The sequence below is a fragment of the Thermobia domestica genome, chromosome 6 (assembly GCF_964235325.1).
Source record: "Thermobia domestica chromosome 6, izTheDome1.hap1.1, whole genome shotgun sequence".
Lineage (NCBI taxonomy): Eukaryota > Metazoa > Arthropoda > Insecta > Zygentoma > Lepismatidae > Thermobia > Thermobia domestica.
The window spans coordinates 307,575,371-307,603,163 of record NC_137459.1 but is presented as its reverse complement, the minus strand read 5'-3'; the positions used below and the strand labels follow the sequence as shown (position 1 = coordinate 307,603,163).

The 27,793-nt window shown below is 35.1% G+C and overlaps 1 protein-coding gene across 3 annotated transcripts in view; it reads right to left on the bottom strand.

Moving 5' to 3' along the window:
* Positions 1-23,652, bottom strand: part of Su(H) (recombining binding protein suppressor of hairless) — a 697,852-nt gene extending 674,200 nt beyond the window's left edge. The window contains exon 1 of one of the 3 annotated variants that reach the window (XM_081762936.1): positions 23,342-23,652. The gene's annotated coding sequence lies outside the window, so the exon portion shown is untranslated. Of the gene's footprint in view, positions 1-5,698; positions 5,769-23,037; positions 23,261-23,341 lie in introns of those variants that run through there. The other 2 variants (XM_081762937.1, XM_081762938.1) reach the window with 2 other exon arrangements.
* Between the last annotated feature and the right edge of the window lie 4,141 nt (positions 23,653-27,793).

Sequence of the window (27,793 nt, the reverse complement as noted above, 5' to 3'; positions counted from 1 at the left end):
ACAGGCAATTTAACAACCGGTTCGAGCGACCTGAATACCACCACTGTTTGAATGAGAGTTTTCGAATGATTCCATCTTAAGGTTTGAAACTAACTAGGGAAGACAGCGAAGTGTTACTCTAACTTCATATCGATACTATGCTCAATCGACTCATTTTTACATGTGAAACAATTACGCAAATGGAGAAATCCTCGATCGCAAGCCTGTTTGAATTACGGGCGTTAAAATTTTAAAATTCAACAGATTTTGCAAAAAGTATGAAGTAACTATTTTTGAGATACACGTTTCATTTTTGGTATCGATGATTTTCTTGGGCACCCAGCACAGTGATGATGTCAAAACGTACGCATTTTGCAAGGTAAAAGTACTTGTTAGGGAGGAGGTGAAGGGTAATAGCATCCTACAACTTGCAGATTGCCTTCTGTTTGGCACACTGGGTCGATAGCCTGATAAAATGTATTTGCCATCCCTATTGTCATTCAAATGTCACTTCCCTGTGGGGTCACCTTTAAATTGAACAATGGCATTTGTCTCCGAAACGCTTGGCCGCTGAACTAACGTGAAAGGAACTCTGAACCCAGTCGGCCTCTGCTTATACATTGTGGAAGACGGTGTTTCAATATCTCATCGCTAGCGTCTTTTTCAAATTTTCAACGGATTTTAATGGCGATTGTGGGAAAATAGTGGCCGAACTTCAGGGAATATTTTACGATATTCGGCGATAAATGTGGTCAAAAAGCAAACAATCAGCTAGCGACAATGTATGCAAACATCGGTTTTCTCCAGAATAAAAGCCACCTTTTTCACAGCTTGGAACCCACATTCCTGCTATTTTTTTCTTTCTTAATTTTTCGCCTATTTTGTCGCTCAATATCTTCAAATGTTTACTCGGGTTTGACCAATATTTTCCCATAATCAACATTTCCATTCGCTGAAAAAACATGGCAAGCGATGTATTTGAAACACCGTCTTCCGCAATGCATAAGCATAGGCCAACACGGTTCGGAGTACCACTCACGATAGTTCCGCAGGCAGCCGCTTTGGCGCTGAGTAATCTGTTTGAAGCGCCAATTCCGCGCGATGAACTACAAATGAAATGCAGGTGGTGTAAACTGATATTCGTATTCACTGTCAGTGCGAGTCTGTGGTGGATAATTTATTTGGTTTAACTTCATTTCAAAAATAAACTGAATTTTGTTTTCCACATATGATACTATATTGTAGTGCACAAAGTGCAAAATGTTTCTGGACATCTGATCTGGGCAAAACAACACATTGGTGACAGATCCTTTAGAGAAAATAGGGTCTCAGTCCTACCTACAGAAGGCAAGAACATCACAATATAGGTTATTATAAGATTAATTAGGAATAACACGACATTCTTCATTCAATTTCGCACGCCTGGCAAAGCGTTTCGGAGACAAATGTGATTGTTCAATTTGAAGGTGGCCACAGAGGAGAGGTATATGTGAATGACAATACAGTCGAATAGGGGTAGCAAATACATTTTACTAGTTTATCGAGCCGGTGTGCGAAATAGGAGGCAATTTGCAAGTTGTAAGACGCCATTATTCCCCCACCCTTCTCCAATAAGTGTCTTTATCGTGCTAATTGCATACGTTTTGACCTCATCACTGTGCTGGACACCTAAGAAAACCCTCAATACCAAAAACAAAGGGTTTATTTCAAGAAATAGTTACTTCAAACTTTCTTCAAAATCTGTTTAATTTTGAACTACTAACGTTCGTAATTCAAACAAGCCTGCGATCGAGGGTTTCTTCGTTTGCGTAATTGTTTCATATGTAAAAACGAGTCGATTGAGCATAGTATCAGCATGAAGTCAGAGTAACTCCTCGCGATCTTCCATAATAAGTGTTAAAAGGTTCAAGGATGACTTTTGTTTCTTTAAAATGATACTATTTTTTTTTTAATGAAGTATGTGATTAGGGTTACAGTAGAGAGAAAGAAAATTACTATAGTTCATTTTTTTTTTTTTTTACTTATTAATATAAAAAAAGAAAAGAACAAATTCTACACAAATTCTATAGAAAATGATCGGCTTTCACAGTTTTGTACAGTATAAGCCTATATAGTACTTTAAAATAAAAGCCCTTCCCGCTGGTCTAGTAGCTAGTATAAGTGCATTTGATACATGAGATCCCAATTAGAAAACGAAATTTCAACGCAGTACGAGGCCTGGATTCCACCTTAAACTGCAAGTTCACGTCTCGTATCGCCTCAGTGCTGAAAAAGGAAGTTAAACTCGAATTCAACAAACCAACTTTAAAAAGTTAAGGTGAATATCTGCTAAAATTTCTTTCGAAGGCCTTTTCCCATTATCCTAAACAATAGGAAAGGAAAGCGTTGAGTTGATTTTGAGGTTAACGTCTTATCCAGCAGCGAGGTTATATGAGACGGGATCTACTGATTAACGTGGAATCCGAACCACATGAGCTGCTGCCAGGAATCGAACCCAGGTCTCCTACGCCAAAGGCGTGTACGCTAACCGTTTAGCCAGGAAGGGGCTCAGGAAAAAAAAAGTTATAAAATATCTTGATAAATGTTTGAGGGAGACTAGTGACTGTAATCCTCTGCAAAATAAGAAACAGGACGACTAAAACTTACCATGGATTGGTTTCCCGAGTTTTCAACTAGTAAACAACATAACAGAAAGATGTTCAAATGATTTGGTTTAAATACGACCGTTGAAACAGCGAAAATGCAGAGAAACATTTAACTGAATATGAAAGTTATTTTACAAGCTATTTAGAAAGAGTGGTATTATTAAGTTTATTCTTCCTGTGAGAAAACATGTATAGGGATCACTCAATATATATATATATATTTATCATCTAATATTAGAGAATACAGGATGAAAAGAGAACATCCAACTTGTGTGTTACAACATTAAATGTATAACAGATTGTGTAACATTAGCAAAACTCAAATTTCTTCAAATCTAATAACAATGCAGGGAGATTAGACAATGCAAAAACGTGCTCAGGAATTCTATCATTCTACTCACAGATTTCTGTAATTCCTGAATTTTCTTTAAGCTTCCAACTTTCGACTCTCCCTAACAGTGATCAACAGATGAAGATGATGCAAAATAAAATCCGGTGTAGTCAATTTGCGCGCCTTTCTGACGTACTTGACAACGTGTTTCCGTACAACACAGTTGTTCCCCTGGTAAGTCCATTCCATTTTTATTCCTTGATGTTTCTATTCTTTTTCTTCCTGTTTTTAACCTTCGTGACCAAGACTCCAAGGGAGAGTCTAAAGCTTGGAAGCTTAAAGAAAATTCAGGAATTACAGAAATCTGTAGGTAGTTGGGGTAAGTGGGGACAGACGCGTTTTCTAAAATCTGGTATATATATATATATATATATATATATATATATATATATATATGAAAACAGTTCCTGAAATTTTAAGAGTGTGAATACAATGCCATTCGTCTGGTAGAGCGGTTTTAACTAATATGAAGAGTACAAAAGAATATCCGTATGCCAAAAATGGGTCCATGTTTTAGCATGCGATCAACTTGCGTGGATCTTGAAGCGTTTGGCTATCCTGAGATAATTGTCACAGAAGCACCAGGAGAAAACATTGTACATTGTACGGCTAAGAAGAGATGATAAGGTACTTATGAAAATTGAATGTCCTGTGTTATGTTCGTCAGTATATTACAATTGAGGTGTCCCCACTTACCCCACACTTTTGTACAGTGGGGTAAGTGGGGACACAAATTTCATACCTGTAGGGTAAGTGGGGACACGGATACAGATGCAGGTATTTCCGGTAATACATCGAAAATGATGAAGAGAGTGGAATGCCTGGCTTAGAGCAAGTGGAAGAAAATGAGTATTATGCAGCTGATTACGTGAAAAATTGGTACATTGGCAGAGTCATAAAGTCAGTTAGCAAAAATGTGTATGAAATGAAGTTCCGTGAATGAATTGGCATACAATTTCGTTTTCCATTTCGAGAAGATGTACACAAAAGGGTTATTTTCTATGGCCCTGTTAAGTTTGGCAGTGTGATGTCTTTCGCAATTAAGTCTTCTATTGTAGCTGATACTGATAAACACTATCGTTCTTTAAGGCAAAACTATAGACTACAAATCTAGTTCATGCAGTCAATGTCTTGTGTAGACCCTATTTGTATCCTATAAAGAATAAGTAGATTTGTATTAGATGCCTTACAATGCTCACTAATAGTCATCACTTTTTAAGGCAACGGCCTATGAGTCTACACAGGCTTCAGGGTGTACCTAATTTATTCTTGTTTGTCCATTTTTAGAACTGTTAGGCAGAACTGTTAAAACTGTTTAGAACTGTACTATTCAGTATTTGGTTATCATAGTCCAGAGACGTACATCATCAGGAGCTCTTTTTTATGTACTACACTAAAGCTTATTTTGTTGTCTTCACTTTTCCCATACCAAATATCAAGCCGCAGGGCAAAGGGTAATCACATATTTTTCATTATTCCAATGCTTCTGGGATAAGTAAATGATGTCCAGCACATATTTCTAATATCAGAGTTTCCTCAACAAAATAAAACATATTTTTGAAATATTGGCATTACTTGTTTTTCCTACATTTGCCACAGTACCATTTTCAAAATGTATCTCTGGCTAGAACTGCAGCAGAAATATGAAACTTGGAACTAATCAGCAGTAGACAACAGGTATTGTCCCCACTTACCCCAAAAAGCAGGGTTAATGGGCACAGTAACTCATTTTTAATGAACATTTTATTGTGGAACAAGTATTTACATTGCTTCCAAATGGACCCTATGGTTATCAAGTGTACAAACCAAAGTTAATATGATCCTACTTTCAGTTTGATAATCCGAAAAGCTATTACTGGTACAGTAGTTGAAAGTTGAAGAACGTATCCGCACTTACCCCAACTATCCCTAAGTTGAACGATATATAGATGGATTAGTTATGGAGTATATTTTTTTTTATTTACTTTTTTAAGTTGGAGAGAGGTCAACTAGCCCATAATTTCGGAAGGTGTTTTCAGATTTTATGAGGCATCTATCAGTTTAATACGGCAATTCTGAAGTCAGGCAGCTTAGGATAGCGAGGTCTCCATACGAACCTTGTCTTTACGAAAGTATCTATTACCACGAACAGATTTATGAAAATTTTATTCTCTTTTCCCTTTTATTTCTTCAAATATCTGATGATGACCAAGTGTAGGTTCAAAATGTAGTTGTTTATACAAAGAAAATAATACTGGTAAGTACAAGGATATTTTTTTTTTTTATAGTTGACTACAAGACACGACTCATACGTCATATGTTGAAAATGAACCTGACCAACGATCTAATTAGATACAAGGAAACAAACTTTTTGTACAACTTCGGTTAAGGAAAATTATAGAACTACAAATATATATTAACATTTACAATAAAAGATAAATAAAATGAAAATTTACCCCATAAAAGTAAAACATACATTACCACATAGGAATTCATAAACAAAGCGAAGGGAACAATAACTTATAATTTTGATTCAAATAATATTATATATATAAATTAAATACGACCGTAAAATGTTGTGTACTAACATAATCACAACTATTTAACTGTAAAGGAAACAAAACATATTACATGTTTACCAACCGGGCAAGATGTTAAAAAACAGCAACACAAAGAAACAAAATAATATTTCAGAACTACATACCTGAGTTGCTTCCTCAGGCAACGAGTTGTAACAACTAGGGGTCAGTATCAGGCACAAAGTAGTAACGTGAAATTCAATACTTCGTTTCGTTGCTGGAATATTATCAAGGGAAAGCAGTTACAAAGGTAGGCGACAAGCTGGTTAATTAAAAATAAATAAAATGAAATATAATAAAATAAAGCAAAAATCTAACAGCTTGCTTTCACGCACTGAATAACAAATAAATAAATTAAAAAAAAAAAAAAAAAAAAGCTGTTAGTTACGACACACTGTTTGAATACAAGCCGTTTGACGTTAGAAGATTTTCTTCATCTTTTATTACCTATCAGTTGCCTTTGTTCTCCTTTCCCTGAAAATGTTTTTCCAAAAAAAGAATAAGATATAGGATATATCGTTGCTACCTTGTGCACAATACTACTCGCAAGCTGTCACGTGTAAAAAGGAAGGGAAACAGAAAACTTCTGGATTATTACAAATAGTTTCCTCGTGCAACAAACATTACTATGTAAAAGAAAATAGTATGAGCAGACATACTGCACAACATACAAAGTATAACAATAACTACAATTCACGAAACTCGTTTATCCAGTGGAACAGCGACACGAATGGAACAAAGGAAAACTCCACTGTATTACTAATTGCAATTCCAATATCGTTATTATATGACAACTAAAAGAATCAACCAATTTTTCTTTAACCATTTTACAGGTGCGAATTCAACGAAAACTCGTGCTACACTGTAACTCACACTGTAGCCAAATCCAATGCATCCACTTTTTTACATTTCTAAACCTCCTACATCGGACAGTATTTCTTCTTACCATCTCAATAAAAAACAAGAAGGCGTATAGAAACGAATGTTTGTGGACCAATGCTATGAAACAACTAGACATGTCATTTATGAACTCCTTACCAGAGCTTGAAAAATAACTATCAAAATAGAGTAAGACAGAAAGAAGGGATCAGAGTCCATTATAATAATTAAGTTCTGTTCATTATTATAACATTAAAACTTTACTGGCATGTGTAAAATGAAGGTTTTTGTCACTCATTGTCAATAAATAAGAATAAACACACAATTCTTCCCTAATTCTTTTCAAGGAAAATAGGAAAATCTGGCTGGCCTCTGCTTATTATATTTATCTCCGTGAAAGTTTTCACAGGGGACTTTCCCTTGACTTTTAATTATCTATCTATTAAAATGCTATAAAAGCGCTTGAGCTCCAACCTCTAACTTTTGATTTCAAACGTTTCATTTACGGTTATTTGTGATCTCACGTTTAACATAAACAAATATTTTAAAATATTTGTACTTTAAATACATTATTTAAATAGATCTTTTTTTTTTAATTTTTTTTAAATTATTGTTCAAAGGCTTTGTATTTTAATAAGCCTTCTCCAAAATCAATGCAAATGAATTGTGCTGTCATCTTTGGAGTTCTTTTAGACTATATGTTTCTGGACGTTTATGTTTGTGGCCAATCCTTTCGACAACGAGATCTCGGAAACTACAGGCTCTAGAAAGATGACGTTTTCACTGATCGATTGCAAATTTTATGTAGATTGTCCAGTTCTAATTGAATATTTAGAAAAAACATGGCCATTATTTTTTATTACATTTTTACGGCTATACTGGAAGTGTTGAAATTGAAAAATAAATAAATAAAGCATCATATCCTATGCATTATACATTCCAACACCACAAAATTATATACAGGGGTTGCATATCTCTCAAGCATTTGTTTCATGGCTAAATGATAATGAAAAATGAAGGATAACCATTACTCCAGGCTAAGATGAATCTTCATTGTTTGGAGTGTTTTACCCAATGAACATCATATATCATTGACATTATACTTAATGTATTTGCTTATTACATACTGCATGCAAAACGAAATAAAACACTGATCATACACGAATTAAGAACTCCAACCGGAAGTAGGCTCAAATCTTGCAAACGGTGCGAGATATTGAAAAAGTAATCGAAAAAATCTCCAATTTACGGTATCTCTTGTCGATTTTTATCAAGACATCTTTCACTTGTGTCTGTAAAGGAACATGTACAGATGTGAGGAACAACGAGATTCATGCTCATATGCGAATGATGCGCTGTGTAGAGAGCGCAGGTTCAGCTAGTCTATATATTACAATGCTAGGTTTATATGTTTGTCCCCAATCCTTTCGACAGTGAGATCTCGAAAACCACAAGCGCTAGAAAATGGCATTTTCACTGGTCGATTCCAAATTTTGTGTAGGTTGTCCAGTTCAAATTGAAAATTTTAAAAACATGGCCGTTATTATATTTTTATGGATACACTGGAAGTGTTGCAGTTTTAAAAAAGTAAAGCATCATATCCTACGAGCTATACATTCCAACACCACCTCGATGTACACAGGAGTTACATATCTCTCAGGCGTTAGTGTCATGGCCATAATTATAATGAGTTGAGTTGATTTTGAGTTTAACGTCCCGTTCAGTAGCGACGCTATATGAGACGTGGACCTACTGATTAACGTGGAATCCGAACCACATGAGCTCCCGCCGGGAATCGAACCCGGGTCTCCGACGCCAAAGGCGCGTACGCTAACCGCTTAGCCACGGAGGAGCTCCAATTTATAATGAAAAACGATGGATAACCATTTCTCCAGTCTAAGATGAATCTTTATTGTTTGGAGTGTTTTGCTCAATGAACACCATATATCACTGATATAATTAATTGTGTGTATAATATATTTGCTTATCACATACTGCATGCAAGAAGAAATAAAAACTGATCATACATGAATTAGGAATAGCCGTGATTGTTGAGATCCGAGAGAGGAGTTAAGAGTTTCGACAATATTGTCTCCTCCGGAAGCATTGTACTTAACTGGATGGAGAAAATTAAAATGAGATCGAACTGGTATCGAATATAGGAAAAGTTTTACATTTGAGTTTTTCACAAGCAGGGAGGTTCGGTAAACGACTATGTAGAGGGTCAGAAAAGCCTTTACAATTTTAGTTGAGGAGGTGAGTGTGCGTAAAAAATATTCATTAATTTCTGTAGGGAACGGAAGTTGGGGTAGTATGGTGTAAGAAAGTTTGGACTAGAGGATTTTACAGTGACGGGTTTCAGTAGGTTTTTCACTGAATGAATGAATTGTGTGCTGGTACGGAATTATCAGTATTAACCAGTACGCACTAATTACCAGCATGAATGTGAGATATCGTGGTCCTTGTTTCAGACCAGCCAGCAGCCAGACTTATCTCTATTATTCAACCGTGAATTAGCTTGGGTATTTTGCATGGTGCATTCAAATTTAGCTTGCTCCTCCAGATTTCTGAAAGCTGTCAGGTTAGTGGCAATACACATGAAGTGAGCCAGTATTCCTCTTTGGTTGTCAATGCTGTTGTGCATCAGTTGAATGTCTTACATGACGTGTATGTCATTATTATACTACACAGAAAACTGTAATTTACTCAAGTTTCACGCGTGGCTTTCTGTAATAAAGTTCCTTCAGTCTCACGACAGGCGCGCTAATGTCTCGGATTTAAAAAAAAAGAAAAAGAAAAAAGAAAGAAGTGGTGATTTAGCTTTCCCTCTAGTTTAGTGACTAGCGCATGTACCTTTGATCACGTGGTCCCGGGTTCGATTCCCGGTGGGAGAGCAGAAAAAATTAATTTCACAATGTTTCACTTTCTTTAATCACTCGCCTGCTTTAGCCTAAAGAGCATAACCGTGGGACGTTAAACTACTTTTTTTTTTGTTTTTTGTCTGAGTAGTGATTCGAATACCACTTTAATAGCAGGTCCCGTTCTTTTTCATAGTCTCAGTGTTACATAAGAGCATAACGTAAAGGCCATAATGACTATTGTCACTTACTAGATCTACAAAATTATATATAGCTTTCGTGAACTTGCAATAAAATTTTTACATGTTTTCATGCAGGAGTAAGGGACTTAATAATCCTTTCTTTGCCGCAGTTGAACTTTCCTCCATGCCCGCGTTAGTAAGAAAACTTATGTGCAAAGAAATGTGTAATATTTTCAAAAGAATGAGGAATTAAAATCTTATCTATAATAGAATACATAATAAAAATAAAAATAGTAAAAAAAAAAAAAAAAAAAAAACTGACAGTGTTGTTTAGCTTTGTGAAAAGCAGCATACCCTCATAATGATCTTGTGGCAAGTGATGTTCTTTCACCCAGTAACAGAATGATTTTCGTTTATTCCTCGTGATCACAGACAAACTTAGAATGAGGCAAACAGCTGAAAATAAGGCTAAAATCACAGAAAGCATTACAGCTTTAAGCGAGTGAAGGAAACTATGTTTTGAAGTTAAAAACATGCTACATAATTGTTACTGTTCTTACTGAGTACAAAAATGAAAAAGAACTTTCATCTCAAAAATTTATAATAGCACATTAACGCAGAAAAATATCACGTATGGAATTAGATAAGACTTTGGTGGTAAAGAAAACAGTTTAGGAAACTCAATTTCTCAATCCTCTTTGATGCTAATCATAACAGTAGATAGAATAACAAAGGAAGAAAAAAGTATTTTTGAACTCTTTTTACTTCATATTTTAGAAATTTCTCCAGAAAATCAGAGTGTTGATAGGGAATACAAATTAATCGTGATTTACAAGATTGTTAATAAAGAGATTGTAAAATGTTTTATTTTCTTTCTTTAATGTGATAAAGTTTGAAATGAACAAAATATTAAAACTCAATATGCATACGATAGAACGTAAAACTTTCATGTGGCCCTTTGTAAAATGTTTGTATTGAATTCACATGTTACAGTAAACACTCAAAATGCAACGCTTTATAAGGCTTAAACTCAAGAGAACGTACACGTTCAAAATTTTCTAGTAAATTTGCATTTGATACTAAGGATACAAAGAAAAATACATTGACTGTAAAGATATACATAATTTAAGAATCTACGTTTTTCCCTCTAAGCCAGAGGAATATAATGTAAAATATTACTATATTAGGCACATAATTAAAGTAATTTACGGAAAGAGTTCTAATAAAGGTTTTATGAATTTCAATCGCCAAATACTGTACTTAATTATTATACAAACATTCTCCGGAAATACGTTCCACAATGATTCTGGAACTCGAATTCTTAGCTAGAAAAATTGTTTGGATTTTCTTGCTGAAGCATGTGCTGCACAAACACAACTCTCAAGACGACAGCCAATATTTCAATCCAAACCTATCCTCAAAAAACTTATCCCTAGATCCCTAAAAATTACGTATTTAACACCATACCCTCATAACAATAATATAGGAAGTTGATATAGTGCAACCGGTTAGCCAAGAGTACGAAATGGTGCAAACTTAGGAAAAGTAACATTTAAAATATCCCAGGTGATAGAAGACTCATAACTGGAAGTAAATTTGTAACTGACGTTACTTAGTTAACAATAAACTTGGAATTTGATTATATTAGAATTATGTAGAATGATGACAGTTCAAGAACCAAAGACACAGAACACATTGTGTCTTTGACTCCTTCATTACAAGAAATATTAATAATTATTCTAACAATACAGAGATCTTTAATTTGACGTCCCACATTTCAGCCGTGTAGGCTAAAACTGACAAAGAAGAGGTTTGTATATAAGAAGAGGTGAATAACTATAAAACGATTCAAGGAGTTTTAAATATATATGTTTGATACAAAGGAATCCTGAAAAGGAAATGGAAATTAAATTGTTCCTAGGAGATAGTGAAACAATAATCACACACATTACCCTCACAAAAAAGTTCTCTACTTCAAGCGCAACTGGCATTCGAGGAACCTGTATCTGCTTTCTCCATATAGTCCCTCAATAAGTACCTCAAGAGCCTCTCTTCAGTACTCTTCAAGCGGGAGTACACCCTCAGCCTTACCAGCAAATAATTAAGTCAATCAAGAAACATCACCAAGAACAAACAAACAAAAAAGTTACTGTAAAATTCTCTACTCCAAACTTCCTTACCTAATGCTATCTCAGACTTCATTCTCTACAGAAAATAATGACTCTTGCTTACTCCATACTCATCACCTCATCTGAAAACGAAAGAATTTGGCCCCAACTAAAATCGTTTACCGAAGACGCTCGCCCTCATTACGTACACAGGTACATTAAAATATCCCGCATTTCACTAAAGAAATAACAGGAACATTGACGTAAAATTTATGCTATAGTAGAATTAGTTTGATCTTCCAACACTCCATCACAAAGATAAAATATACTCTCATCACTCCAGTAGCTGAGATTATTTCAACCTCATTTACATCCATAAACGTACATCTATTGTGTAATCTAGTATGTTTGGAAAACTCTACACCTCTTTCGATTCGTATCAACAACTACACAGACATTCCTGGGACACTCAAATTCTGCCCTACTTAATTTGACATACACTAAAAATGTTACATTTTTCTACATTTAATTCTGCATTATATTATATATAGTTTTTTTAAAATTATTGTTGCTTATTTATTACTTGTTAACTTCTTTACTAACTCTTACTTTCAATTTTTAATTCTTTTTTTTATTTGTATTATATATATATATATATATATATATATATATATATATATATATATATACACACTAGCTTTTGATAGCTGGGGGCTCCGCCCCCGGACCCCCATGTTTTCTCGCCCTATAACCTCGCATCTCTTATATATCTGTCTTTGCATCAAGAGTGAATTTCCTGCATTTGCTCTTAATATGTCTTGAATTTGGTCAGATGGGGACTTTGCCCCTAAGCCCCACTTTTGCTTAGCCTACGGCCTTGCACTTCCTAAATCCACAATTCTACAGATTTTCAAGTTTCTTTTCCTATTTTAACTATCTAAAAAATAAGATCTCGTATCCCAAAAAAAATGCCCATTTCAATAAAATGGCAATTTCTTCATCCTCCCATTAGACACCTTACAAACTAAAAATATTTACTTTCGGCAATTTTCCTATGGGGTACTCCCCAAAGGCTACATTCATGCCAAATTTCACCATTTAAATCCTGCCGAATATTTTGGGGTGTAGAAGAGATCTCATATAAATAACATGGGAAAGATTTTTCAGTTTTCCACAAAACCATTCTAAAGTTGGAAATTTTTATTTTTGGTTATTTACTTAGATAACGATAACAAAAACGTATATACAAGCATACCAAATTTCAAGTTATTATTTCAATTCCAAGTACCTAAAATGTGAGACTATGTCCAAAAAAAAAAGCCCATTTAAATAACGTGGTGAATTTTTTCACCCCCCCCCCTTTAGACCCCCTAAAAATTAAAAATATTCACTTTTGGCAATTTTTCTTTGGGTTAGTTCCGGAAAACTACAATCATGCCATATTTCAATTTTCCACATCAAACGGAAGTACCCCTTTATTTTATGTCAGTTCATGTGGTTTTATATATCGAAAGGATCTATTTTTCTGTCCATTTATTATTCTTTAGCTTCTCTGCACTCTTACTGACCCATCCATTTCATTAGCTTTATTTTTCTCCATTAGACTCTATTTTCAGCCTTGTAATACTAAAACGTGTCCATACATATCAACATGGGGCCAACTTGGACGTTTCACAGCTATTTCTCTGTTCTTTAGTTTTCGTTTTGTTTTCTTCCTACTTCTTCCCCTCCTATCTACGACAGAGCTTTAATGCTTTAGCGACAGATCTTATAATGTATTTTATTAGTGTGTGGAATTGTTTTCAGTATTTTCTGGCAAGTAATTCATTATAGCGTTCGAACAAAGGAACTCCGAAACGGGAACGGAAAGTGAATTACTTACCAGAAACAGCGGAAACATAATCACATACAGGGGAAAGCGGTGATTCAGTGATAGAATTGAACTTCGGTGCCTGAGAGCCCTGGTTCGATCCCAGGTCACGCCAAGTAGACTTTGTGGTGGACAAACACCGTGTGTGTGTTTTCTCGTGGTTCTTGTTTTCTCCCACTTCTTCATTCCACTATTTCATTCATTCGCATCACCAGTGTCTCCTTTAGCCTACACGGCATAACTGTGGGAGTAAACTAAAGATTTCATATATAATCACATACACTAAAAGCAGCCCCGTGTTTAGATAAGTGCTATTTTGTGCTCGAGCACAAGGCGGAGGAATTTAGGGGGCGGCAAAATTTTGGATTTTTTAAACATTATTCGCAATAAAGTAATATTTAAAGTAACAACCTGCAGAGTTCCGCGCAAACGCGAGAAACTATGTTAATGTGTTTAATTTGCTCTAATTACAGTAGTTAATTTGCTAGCTTATCTGAGTATTTTTTTAAAAAAGAGCCATCCTCTCCCACCCCAACTCCAAGGGATGAGAGTGAACTTGAACATCATGAAAACGGATATTGTTAAACTCAGTAACCTTCAAAACTATGAATTCAACATTAATATCTGTCGTTTTCAATTCTTTTTAAAATATCGCCCTCTCTCTGGGAAGTGGAATATGAACTTGAAGTTGAATTGTGTTAAAACAGTCACTATTCATCTCAGCGACCCTAAAAACTATGAATTCAACTCTAGTATTATTCGTTTTCGATTATTTTTAAAATGCCCTCATGTTATTCTTATGGGGACTTTGCACCCCCATATCTCAGATCAGTTGTGACCTAGGGAGCTGGAACGGTCATTTGGATCATTTCTCTGAGAGCTTTAAAATACATTAAAATTTAATGTTTATATCTATTACGGTTCTCGAGTTGAAAAGCGCTACAAAAAAACTTTTTTTCTCAATGGATGAGTGGTTAAGCCCGTTGTCTTGTAATCAAGAGGTCTCGGGTTTGATTCCAGATGGAGACATAAGTTGTTCGGATCCCAAGTTAAGCTGTACGTCCCGTCCATAGTACGTCATCATCATCCCACGGAAGGCAATGGCAGACTACCATGGGTTTACCTTGTCCAGAGTCCGGATCAAACGCCTACCTTCGGACAGAACATATCATAATCGTCATTGAGAGAATTAGGGCATTCAAAATTACGTTTTAACTTGTAATACCTCAACTGCTACTCAACAAGAGCTGGTATACAGAAGTTGTTTCCAATCTATGGTGACGAAATTACACACCTTATACAGCACCACCAAGCGAGAAGAGAAGAAAGCTGAAAATCGTGTGACTTCCTTGGACCATTGACTCTGCGTGACAGGTATGGTAAGCGCATATCAGGACAAATGCCGCCCAAAATAAGTGCCTATTGGGAAGGCTACATAACTGCCCTTTCCGACGTGAACTACAGTTACAGTGCCATTGTCAAACTGTGCAAGAAGCATGGATTCACTGTGTCCAAAAATTGTATATCACAGGCGTTGAAAGGGGCAAGTAAGACGAGGCGTGGGATGATTCCTGTGTGGCAGAAACAGGCCAACCCTTGACCTGCCACTAACCGCATACGAGCTAAAATTCGGGAAGTCAGGGCTGTGGTCACCAGGGAAAAGCCACCCGTTGGAATATAAGAGGGCACAAAGTGTTCATTAATTGACACTATCCGTTAGGAAAAACAGGAATTTGTATGTGCAGATATTATAGGATATGATATAAGATTTAAGTGTTAGATTGAGATACATATTGAGTTAGTTTTATGAAGATTATTGAAATACTAGGAAGAGAATTAACACGATACAAATTTTGATTATTAAGAGTAAGATATTAAGATACAGATGATATATGATTTAATGAGTATATGAATGAGTATAGATTAAAAATAAAGGGATGTTAATGGATATGTGGTTACAGTGATTTAAGGATTTCGAGATCACACTTAGAATATTACATGTAGAGATATAAGTGTGCTAAGTATAATTTTGAATTAATTGATTTTTGGGACCTAACACCACCTACACAAAAAAGTATTGCGAACTGGCTACAGACATAACTGAAGATAGTGCACACCATGATTCACTGTGATCTGAGGTTGGTAAAGCAACGGAAGGGGCGTGTTCATAAGCTCTTGCTAAAACACATCCAGGAAAGTCGCACCAATTGTCGAAATCTGTATAAGCGGCACTAGACCTGTGAAAAATGGAAGTTTGTTGTAACACTGGACGAGGCATATATTTATCTGGATGACTGTCACAAGCCACGTGCATTTTTTTATCGATTGACAGGTGCGAGGAACTTTCAAAGATGGTTTAGTGAATGCAAGGAAAGTTTTGGCACAGACTTTATGATCACTGCTGGATACTTGTATCAGAGCAAGCTGGCCATACATCGTGTAGCCAAAAATACAAAGGTGAATTCGGAATATTATTAGACTAACGTCCTGACATCCGTTTATCTCCATGACATTTCCAATCTCTGCGGGAGGGACAATAATCCTGTGTGGGTGCATCAAGACAAGGCGTTAAGTCACACATCTCGCTCAACCCGTGTCGAGCCTTGTTTCACAGAAGACTCCACACCATTGAAGGACTACGGAAAGCCTGTGAGAAGAAGTGGTTGAGGCTTGACATTACTACATTGCGTGCTAGTTTCCTACAGTGGAAACTTCGCTATCGGGTAACTGCCCAGATGGAGGGCTACCAAATAGAGCACTCTCAATGGTGTAGACATGGTTTCCCTTAAGCTAAATGCAGTTTGAAATCGTCACCATAGAACCGGAAACACCCTCTGTATTTGCAAAATCACGGCTTGTTTCCTTGTTTGAGACATAAGTTTGTGCGGAAGGGGGCGGCAAATTATTTAGAGCACAGGGTCGCACAATATATAAATACGGGCCTGACTAAAAGAGATACAGATTGAAACTCGCTCCAAAAGGCATAAACCAATAGAATCCCAGTTTCTGTTTTTTCTCTCAGGAATATATCCTACTTTTTTTTTGCCAATCACTGCTGTTCAAGTTTACATTTAGCGAAGTTCAATCCCTCTAGAAAATTATCCTATCCCTTTCATTATCCCCCCTTTCTTAATTTAATTTTTTCTTCTTTAATTTAGAACTTTCGTGCGCGGAAGCTTACCATCCTTTAGTACAGCTTCCCTATAAACATCTCTGCAAATTCTTATGACTGTCTCATCACCCTTTCTCACGGTCATATTCTTCAACTACATTTTTTCCTCTCCAGTAAACAGTATCTATTTTCACCTTTTCCCTCGGCTTACAGCATTATTAAACCGACGAAAACCTAACATTCTAACCGAAAGTAACCAATAAAATACCCAAGCGATAGCTTGTGACAGCTCAATGCTTTTATCTACACAAGAGGAATAACTTCGACAAGTTCTCAATCTAGCTTTACGGCCGCTCATCCCGACTGAAGAGAAGTTTTTATCGTATGATCTAACCTTCTCTTTCCTTGACCTACAATCTGCTCTGGCAGCATTACTGATCAACCTAACCTGATAACTAACGATGCTCCTCACAAATTCATCCCAGTATCAATAGACTTCTCTCATCTTCCTCCCCTTCCTAAGTGCTAGAAATTATACACAACCTTTATTTCGAAACAAATTTCTAACTCTCATTTATCATATACATTTCAAGCACACATCAATATTACACCTACTAAATACAGAGCAATCTCCGCGCTGCATTTTGACTCCATTACTACCATCAGTCCTGCAAATAAGGGCTTCACAACGGTGATCAAGAACTACTCAAGACTACAGTTCCGAAGCACTACAGCAACTTTCCAACAACATTTATTACAGACCTTTGAAGAATGGCTCCGCACAATTTGCCACTCAAGAGCCTATCTCAAACTTCTTTCCCCTTATTCCAAAAGTCGACAAAGCTGTTAGGTTCTATCTTCTAATTAAAGTCCATAAATAGGGCAACCCAAGAAACCCATTGTTTACAGTATTAGCAGCTCCACAGAATGCATATTTTCTTTCCTTGATACAATCTCCGATCATTCTATATATATATATATATAAAATCTGCCCCCAAATACCGACGCATTCATAGACGTACCTTTATTACACATGCACTATCCCACTTACCTACGGACTCGTCTCCTTTAAAAAATTCATATACACACGCTCTTAACATTAAAAAAACGCAATTCCTAATGCAACTTGCCTGGTTTTATTCTAGACATTAATTACTTCACCTTTTAAAGTTATCAATATTTTCAAATAACAGATAGTGCCCTTGGCACTCGAATAACTCTTTCATACGCCAAGCAATTCACGGAACATCTGGAACAATCAACTCCGCCGCTCACCACTCCATTAATATTTTTTTCTCGCTTCGATTTATAGATAACAGCTTCCTAATATGGATCCACGGTCAATAAGCATTAGAACTATTCCTACAGTCTCTAAGCAAGTGCTTAACCAACAGGGTTGGCTGGTTTAAACCAGCTGTTTTTTTCAAAAAAACCAACTGGTTTAAACCAAAAAACAAAAAAAACAAAAAAAAAAATGTTCGTAAAAGTGTAAGTGTTTGTGAAATCTTGATGAACACACATTTGTGGGTTATCACGTTTCACTCCCGTATATTATTCGTATTATATTCAGACCTAAATTCTCCATTCATTACTCAAAAAGATTATACTACAAAAGCAACTTTTTTTTGTAAGTTTATAAATGTTTATTTTGTGATTTTTTGTAGTTGTTATTATTGTTATATAATTGCAATCGAAGAAAAATTCTAAATATTGTTTCGTTTCAATGTTTACTATTGATGAAATACATCGAAAATGCCGTACTTTTTGTGCGTGTGTGTGGGGGGGAGGTCGTACAGACCCCACGAGAGGCATTTAGTGAAATAAGTATCTTTGGTATCTATTTATGTATAAATGAGTCTGAGCCAAAGTGGACTCAAATAATTCGTATCTTTATTCATTTTTCTATTGATATGCAGATTAAGTCGGTGTGTTTCTTTAATTTGGACCAATAAAAGTCGTTGTTAACTAACTTGAACTAAATTAGTTCTTCTGTACTCCGTAGTACTTTAAAATTGTTCATATGTAATTCTGTGTAATGGTTTTACTTGTGCAACTGTTTATCTTTTTGTCCTTCTGAAATGACTCTTGACAGTTATATTAAGAAGCATGTAAAGATCAGTACATCGTTTTTTTTTTTTTTTTTTTTTTTTTTTTTTTTTTTTTTTTTAATCAGGATTCCTTCGTGAGTGAGTCGGCAGACGTATCGCATTTGTAGCCAATTAGTCCTGGTTCCGAGTTCAAATGGAGGACAATTTCTCTCGGACGTAACTCGAGAAGCGGTTTTTATTCCACTTTAAGCTTATGTGACCCCTTCCAGCATAACCCGGTTGTTGCATAATAACATCAAGGCGAAACAAACTTATTTCTCTCCATATATGATATGAATATATAGAGCAAATTATTTAAACCATAAAAACCTGGTTTAAACCAAAAAAACCTGGTTTAAACAAAAAAAAAAAAACGGTTTATTTGTTTTTTTTTTTTTAAATAAAAACCATGGTTTTTGCCAACCCTGCTAACCAACCATAGCAATTTTCCTTCATTTGGAAACCGAATTTGACAATGGACCTCAACACTGAACTAAACACTGAACTACACATTAAACACCAATTTCAACATTTCCTACCCTAACCCTGTCCTTTGGATTGGAGAACACAACATTGTTTACAACATCGTCCCCATAACAATTACTTCAAGATCCTCTCGTCAACATTCTCCACTAGAAGATATCCAATTCAACCTGCTTCAAAATGAGAAGATGAGAGAGATACCTCCTTTTTCAAAATGAGAGCGATACCGTAGTTCCTTTACCAACATTCACCCCAGTCTAAATTTAAATTGCACGTGCAAAGCACTCTAAATTAAAATTATGAGAAACGCTTCCTGTACTATTTTAAGAGAAGAAGAGAAAACTAAGATAACTTAAATGTGGTCTGAATCAATTTGAAAATCCAACTGGAGATTCATATCTGGACATCAGTGTCAGTGTTAGTGTCTTTAAGTGCTTAAAATACTTTGATGTAGTGCTTCTACGTTTTGGTGTACGCGAAAATCTGGGTGTAATTATACTATCATTCAAAGCATAAAAATACATTTAAAAGAATTTAAATGTAACGTCGCCTGAAATTATCCTGGAATCCTGTAGTGACAAGCCACGAACAAAGAGAAGAAAATAAAGATAAGTAACTATATCGTATATTAATATGTAACCAGTTGAAATGTCCGGATCTTCGCATGGGAGGAATTGGTTTATGGAAAATATTTGAACCTTCTCTCCTCCTTAGGATACGTATATCAATCAAAGTATTGATAAAATCTTCATCTTTCCTTCAGACCTCCTAGAAATTAAAAATATTCACTTTTAGCAACTTACCTGTGGGTTTGTCCCGAAAAGCTACAATCATGCCAAATTTAATCATTGTAGCACGACAGGAAGTGCTCAATAACTTGTCAGCTCATGTAGTTTTATATATAGTTAAGATTTTGGGCAAAAGTGCTGTTTTATCTGGTACTACCTACATATTTAAAAAAAAAAAAAAATAAATAAAAAAAAAAGATGTAATAAATGTCATGAAGAGTGTTGATTTGTGAGTGTTTATTTTTCCGTCGCTAGGTAGAAACGTTTGTTTACTCGTTGTCATGACAGTGATCCGGTTACTGAGGTAATAGTTTTCGTTACTATGTACTTGTTTATAGATATATATCGAGATATAATTCAACAAGACGTCGTAATTGAGATGCGTACTGTAAAGCAACTGATAATTATTGCGAAATATAGTGTGTGTGTGTTTATATGATTGAAACTAGTGTGTAATCCTTAAATAATCTTCGTAGTAAGTAGCAAATAATTGTATATGGATTACACTACTAATAATTCGAACTGTGGTGTTATATAATTACCTAATCTAACTGAACCAAAGAATTGAAAATCGTAACAACACAGCAGTTGTTTTAAAATTTTTGTATTAGCTGAACTATGATAAGGAAAGCAGTAAGATACTTTTAAACTATCATGAATAACATGGAATATTATTGAGGATTGACAACTGAAAGCATATACCTCAACATCTGTCAGTATACATCAACATGAGGATTGACACAAACGAGATCATGCTCAGAGTGATGAAATATGATAGACGATGAAAAACGAAACGACAATCATCAGAAATGCTTGCACACATCGTCTGTCACATTCAAGATTCGAAGTTAAGGGACCGTGCGCTAAAACTGAGCACTTCGAAACCGGGCTTCTTCAACCCAAAATTAATAATGGTATATACTAGTATAGCATCGAAAATTATTGTATAGACATATTACTTCTTAGGACTCATTAGAAAATATATATATATATATTAGAGCATATGGAACAGATACCAGACCAAATAAAAGAATCAAACGCCAAAGAGAATAATTTCAAGAAGCTCTGAATTTTACTTTTAGTTTGTTAGTGTGATCTGTGACTATACCACTTTTAAATACATAATACCGTTGGTGTATTGGTGAAAAGAAATGAGGAAGAAAAAGGCCTGGTTTTTCATGAACATGAATATATTCGACCATTCAACAAGGGATAAAAATTTTACATTATATACAGTTTTGAATGCGCAATTGATTTGAAATTATACATATGGGAAAACACATATCATCTGCTCTTACTCACAGGTGGGATATTTTTATGCATGGACTTGAAAGCAAGCTCAGAAAGAGACGAAAAATATATGCTTTTCACAGTTCTTTGGTAATCTCGGATTAAGGTGTAAACCAGTTCAAAGAGGAATTCGTGTTCATTCTTTTCAGCGTGACTGTACGTTGACCCAATGTGTTGCCGAAATATACTTTCGGATATAATCCTACTATGTGAAACAGGAAACTAAATTTGGTTCAACAGTATCAAGGAAAGACTTATTGTGTTCTTGAATTCTTTGATTATACCCTAATAAACACCCTACTAGCTACAAGTATGAGTAGATATCGTTTGTAGAAGGTATTGAATATCTTAAAATACGTGCTCGTAGCTCCAGTGCAAATTATCATTTTCAGAAATTAGTATACCGGTCAATTAACTATAAGAAGGCCAATTATATTTACTAATTTAACAAAAGTTATTCCACTATTATGAAGAGTTGTTCAACTTTACTTCTTGTCTATGTTGATTGCGTTGTTTTTCTTACAGGATTTCACGTTTTTATTTAACTGAATGTGATTGTCGCCTTCAAAATTACCCTTTGCACTATATTTTGCATTTATGCAGATTACAGGTAAAATATACAAGGTTATTTAATTGTGTGTACTCTTAACAAACGTACATTGTTTGGTGTATTTAGATATCTCTGCATTTAAAGATTATTGTGAAAACTGTAAATAAAACGTATGAATGATTCGAGTGTGTAGTTCCGAAAATTAGGTTTCCCTACTCTTTAATTAACACTTGTACACACCAATTACGTGTGAAATAAGTAAGCCTATATTTCTTTGCACTTGAAGTTTGAAAAAATAAACGGAATACAAAAAAAGTAATTGATGATTATGTCCTATAGGCGAAATAATGATCAAAATTACAATTTAATGATGGAAGACTTGATGGAACGAGTAAAGTGTAATGAAAAGCGATGACCCTATCACTGACGTTTTAAAGCATAGATTATAAATTCAGAATGGACAGTTATATTTTAACTGAATCGATTCAATTTACGTTATAAGCTTCATTGATGAATATACGTTAAAATATTACGTGAAAGATGTGTTTTTATTTACCAGTACTACAAGTAAGGTCTTCGTTTATAATTTTGTTGTAAATTTTCCTAGTGATTTCAAATACAAGAGACAAATATTTAAAAGTTTAAGAACATCGTTTACGTATCCAGGCTACCAGACATGAAACTATGGATTATTATAAAAAGTATAATAATAATACATTGATCGGAAATTGGCCTTCAATTCTTGAATTATGCCTTCAATAACTGCAATAATTTTTCAAAAATAAAATTATTTAGACATCAAAGTTTTTTTTTTTTTTTTTTTTTTTCGAAAATTGTATCGTGAACTAGAAAGACCACAACCTTCTACTCTTTCTGAGAAAATATGTTTTCAGTTAAACTTTAGGGAAGTACGGTTTTACATGCCTCGGAATCGTCCAAGGAAATAATATTGTATTGCTAAGCTGTATTATTAATAATGAGTTCGATGACATCTAAGCTACGATTTTTGTTTTCAAAAAAGAAAAAGAAAAGCAGTTCAAATTTTCATGGATGTAGTGCTAGTAGGACAATTTACTGGGATTATCAAGAATAATGTGAAATATATAAATATAATAAATCGCTAATTTATAAAAGAAAATGCTGTATCAATGACATCTATGACCTCAGTTTGCATCCCTTACATAGTAAACAAATAATCATAATATTATTACATAATTAGATTTCTCACACTTGGTAGAACATAAAAAGTTGTTAAACCTTAAGAATTGCCTCGCATGGGCACATATATGTGTGTTTCACTTTGGATATGGTTGCTATATTTAATTTTGTGGAATATCACTTTATTAGCATTCAAACTTATTTATGAATGGACACGAACACCGTCGAGTCCCACATGCACGAAAACACACACACACACACGCACGCACTAGTCACAAAATTACACTTATAAACTTGCTTCCTTTTTGCACTAATTACACTATGGACAAATAAATTCTATCATCTTACAGGCCTTTTCAATCACTTAACTCAAGGTTTTATTTCAAACGAACACTTATTTTACCTAAAAACAAAACTTGATAAGCGTCGTATCAGATCGTGATCTTCACTTGTCATCTGTGTTCATTTCCTGTGTAGCATCCGACAGATGAATTACGTCAATAATTGTTTATGTTTAAAATCTGTACATAAATTTAAAAATGTTTATGTTCGTGTGTATCTCGTTTTATTACAACTTAATAATATATGTAACCATTTATAATCAATATATGCTTCTCCATACTACCAAGTAGTCTTCCACGTTTTCATTCCGAAAGTTTATAAACTTTCAACAGGTTCAAAAAGTTTGCGTGAGGAAGTTTGGAAGATGGCTGAGTAGTTTAATCTCCTGCCCAGAATAGAATGTTCTGTGTATTTCGTTGTACCTTAATGGAACTTCGTATTTAAAAACAGCATAAATAACTATACACATCTTTGCGAAGAATTAGGGAAGTAATCTATTTTCAAACCTCATTCTTACGTTATTAGATCATTGTTAAAATAGAAAAACACTAAGGAGGGATACCTAGATACATTTTAATATTTTTTGACAGAAGATCGAGTAGTTACCCGACAAATGATTTTTTGTGATAAATACATAACTATGATCTGAGGTTGAAAGTCAGTAATGGATATCTTTGTATTCTGTTTGGAAATCGTGGTGAATACAGTGAAACCTCCCTTAACGGACACCTCTATAATGCGGACATTATTTTTTGTCCCGGCAAAAATATATGTCCTCTTATGGAACAAAACCCTCCCTTTAGCGGACACTCTCAGATACGGACGCGGACAGTCCTTTTCCCCCCCAAACGTTTCAATAACCTCTTCATAACGGACAGGAATTATTCTCGGTTCTGCGATACATTACCGTAGACAGAAAAGTCTTTTCCCCACAAGTGTATCTATCTGACCTGGTGAGCCATCATATAGAACAGCTTCAAGCTGAACTTGAAATTCTTCTTTTTTCTGTCTGCAATAAATTGCTTTCTGGTGGAAATCCTAGGAAACCTTCAATAAGCAATAACACTCATGCAGGGTCAGTCGTGTGGCCAAGAATTCTATGCGAAAGATCTTCCCTTCCCTAACAAATTTAGCCCTTTTGCCTCTGGGCCTTGCATCTTTCCCGACAATTTCATAGATAACAAAACATTGTTTGTTTTACAACATTTTCAACGAGCAATGTTTCCTCTCTTACTTTTTTTTTGGGGGGGGGAAGCAACATTTTTATTTTACTTATGGTGCTGTAACAAGCCTGGGTTGGAGTTCTCCCGGCTTCCTCTTTTTTTTATTTTTTATTATTATTATTATTATTTTTTTTTTTTACTTTCTCTAGTCTTTGTGATTGGGACCAATAAACAAATGCACTCTCAATAACTTGCCTTTTCATCCATTCCGCCAACGAAGATACCGCGTCAGTACCAAACACACATGTTTCTTCCGCAACCGCACTGAGGATTCTCAGAGGACACTTGCTAATGAGTTTTATTGCCCTTGTAGAGGAAAAAGCATGCCTTTTTCGCTAAACAAAAGAGTTTAGCCAGTTAGTTGGTTCCTAACGCATCTTTTGAGAAGGTTCTGAAAATATGAAATAAATGAAAAACGCTTTGCCTCCCGCTTTCCCCTCTCATGTAGGAAAATATCCAAACATCTTCGGCATATTATTCTTCATCAGTTGATGCAGTGCAAAAGAGAGTGCCGTGTTGTGCGTATAATTTGTGGATTGGTTACATTTAGTTAAGTACGATGGCCGCGAAGCGGAAGACTTTAACAATTCGCGAAAAAGTTGAAGTGATCGAGTGGGTTGAAAAAACGAAAAGCAGTGCCCGGGTAACTGCCGAGAAGTTTAATGTTGGTAAGACTCAAATTAGTTCCATTCTACAACAAAAGGACAATATTTTAAAGCAGTGGCGTGAAAACGGCAGTGATAGTAGGAAAAATAAATTTCCAAAAAGTGAAGGTCTAGCTGTCGATAGTGTTGTCTTCGAATGGTTTTCAGTAGCAAGAAGTAAGAACATACCAATTTCCGGTCCTTTAGTTCAGGAGAAAGCTAGGGAAGCAGCAAAAGAGCTAGGGTTCGAAAATTTTAAAGCGTCGAATGGCTGGCTGGAAAAATTTCGTACCAGGCACAACATAACTTTTAAAACCATTTGTGGGGAATCAATCGACGTTCCAGTAAAGCAGGTTGAAGACTGGAAGGATAAACTTGAGTCCATTATTTCAGGCTATAGTGAAGAAAACATTTATAACGCAGATGAAACGGGTCTTCTCTTTCGTGCTTTACCTGAAAAGACATTAAGTTTTCGCGGTGAGAAATGTTCGGGTGGGAAAATATCAAAGGAACGATTAACTGTGCTTTTGTGTGCAAATATGGCAGGGGACAAAGAAAAACCATTAGTTATTGGGAAAGCAGCAAAACCTCGCTGTTTTAAAGGCATTGACGTTAGAAAACTACCTGTAGAATGGACAGCGAACAAAAGATCATGGATGACAAGGGATATCATGACAGAATGGGTTACAAATTTTGACAAGAAAATGGCAAAACAAAAAAGAAAAGTTCTACTTTTCCTCGACAACGCTTCTTCCCACCCACAACTAAAATTAAAAAATGTAGAGTTAATTTTTTTACCTCCGAACACCACATCAGTCTGTCAACCACTGGATCAAGGTATCATTCGAGTATTCAAAAGTCATTATAGGCAGATGATACTCAGACGTCTTATTGCAAAAATGGACCATTCAGTTTCTTCGGGTTACATGCACAGGACCGACACGGCGTAGGATCGACACGGCATAGGATCGACACGGCGTAGGATCGACACGGCATAGGATCGACACGGCGTAGGATCGACACGGCATAGGATCGACAGCAGAACTTTCATACGATCGAAATAATAAAAAATACATTATTTTATAATTACGCAATATTAAGTAACAATTATTTTCTCAAGGATATATAGGAGAGAACCGTCATACGATCGAAACGGCATAGGAACGAAACGGCGTAGGATCGACACGGCATAGGGCCGACACGGCATAGGACCGAAACGGCACAGGATCGACACGGCACAGGATCGACACGGCATAGGATCGACACGGCACAGGATCGACACGGCACAGGATCGACATTCTGTAGGGTGGTCAACACTTTCTGAAAATATCAATATCGCATATCCCTCACCTTGAATTTGTGGATATAAAAAATTGTAAGGATAAATAATTCTAAATGGTCTATTTTTAAAAAAAATTATATATATATATACAAATTGTATAAAAATATTGTGCGTAATATATCCATGCCGTAATAAATACACCTTAAATTTTGTGATATTAAAAAAATACGCTAAATAACTCCAATAGTTGATTCGAGGTTTTCAATACCGAATAAATAATATTATTTGTCTGATATTTTTATAATGCTGTAATTTTTTATGTATACTAAGTTGAAGTATGTACATGTAACTGCAATTTTAAAACTGTAGGCTTAGAAATTGCGTTTGGATTTTTTTTTTAAGCGAAGCAATGCACCTATGTTAAGTTGCCTCCTTTCAAATTTCGAATTGAAATCGGAAGCCAATCGTTTGTTTTTCGTTTGTTATTGACTTTTTTGAAGAAAAATAGTAAAAATCGTATCTTTCTTAAAACATAAAGAGATGTTTACAAAATAAAGTTGGTATATGGCCAAATTTACCCTTGTTCCTCCACTTAAAATTTTGATTGAAAATCAAAATCAATTGTTTGATATGCGTATGCTACTAATTATTTTGAAAAAGAATAGTCTGTTTCGAAAGACATAAAGAGTCTTTTCAAGAGAAATGGGTGATGGAATTTCATATTGGCTCCACTTTAAAGTCTCGAATCAAAACCGAAGCCAAGCGTTTCTTATTGGTTGTTTTTAAGAGCAAATCGCTTGTTTCGAAAAAATAGAGAAAGAGATTTACAAAATAAATTTAGAATGTGATCAAATTCAATCTGATTCCTTTACTTACAAATTTCGATTCAAGACCAAAATCAATCGTTTGATATGGATTTGTTGTTGCTTGTTTGGAAGAAAAGTAATTTGATTCGAAAAACATAAGAATATAATTAAGAAATAATGTTGATGAAGGTGATTTGTTTCGGGGCGGTTTGCTTATTTTGAAGAAAAAATCACTTGTTTCAAAACAACCAGTAAAATATATCTATTTCCAGGATACATTTGGTGGTCAACTTCATACTGTTTTTTTCTGCTTTTAAATATCGATTCAATACTCAAGCTAATAACATGTTTTCCTTTCTTATTGATTGGTTTGAAGAGGAAATAGTTTGTTTTGAAAATTATTAAGAGTCATTTACAAAATAAGGTTGGGTGGGCCAACTTTTTGGTGGTATTTCAAATTTCGATTTAAAATCAAACTCAATCATTTATTTTTCGTTCGTTATTGATTGTTTTGAAGAAAAACTAAGAACCATTAAAGAAATTTTTATAGTAAAGGTG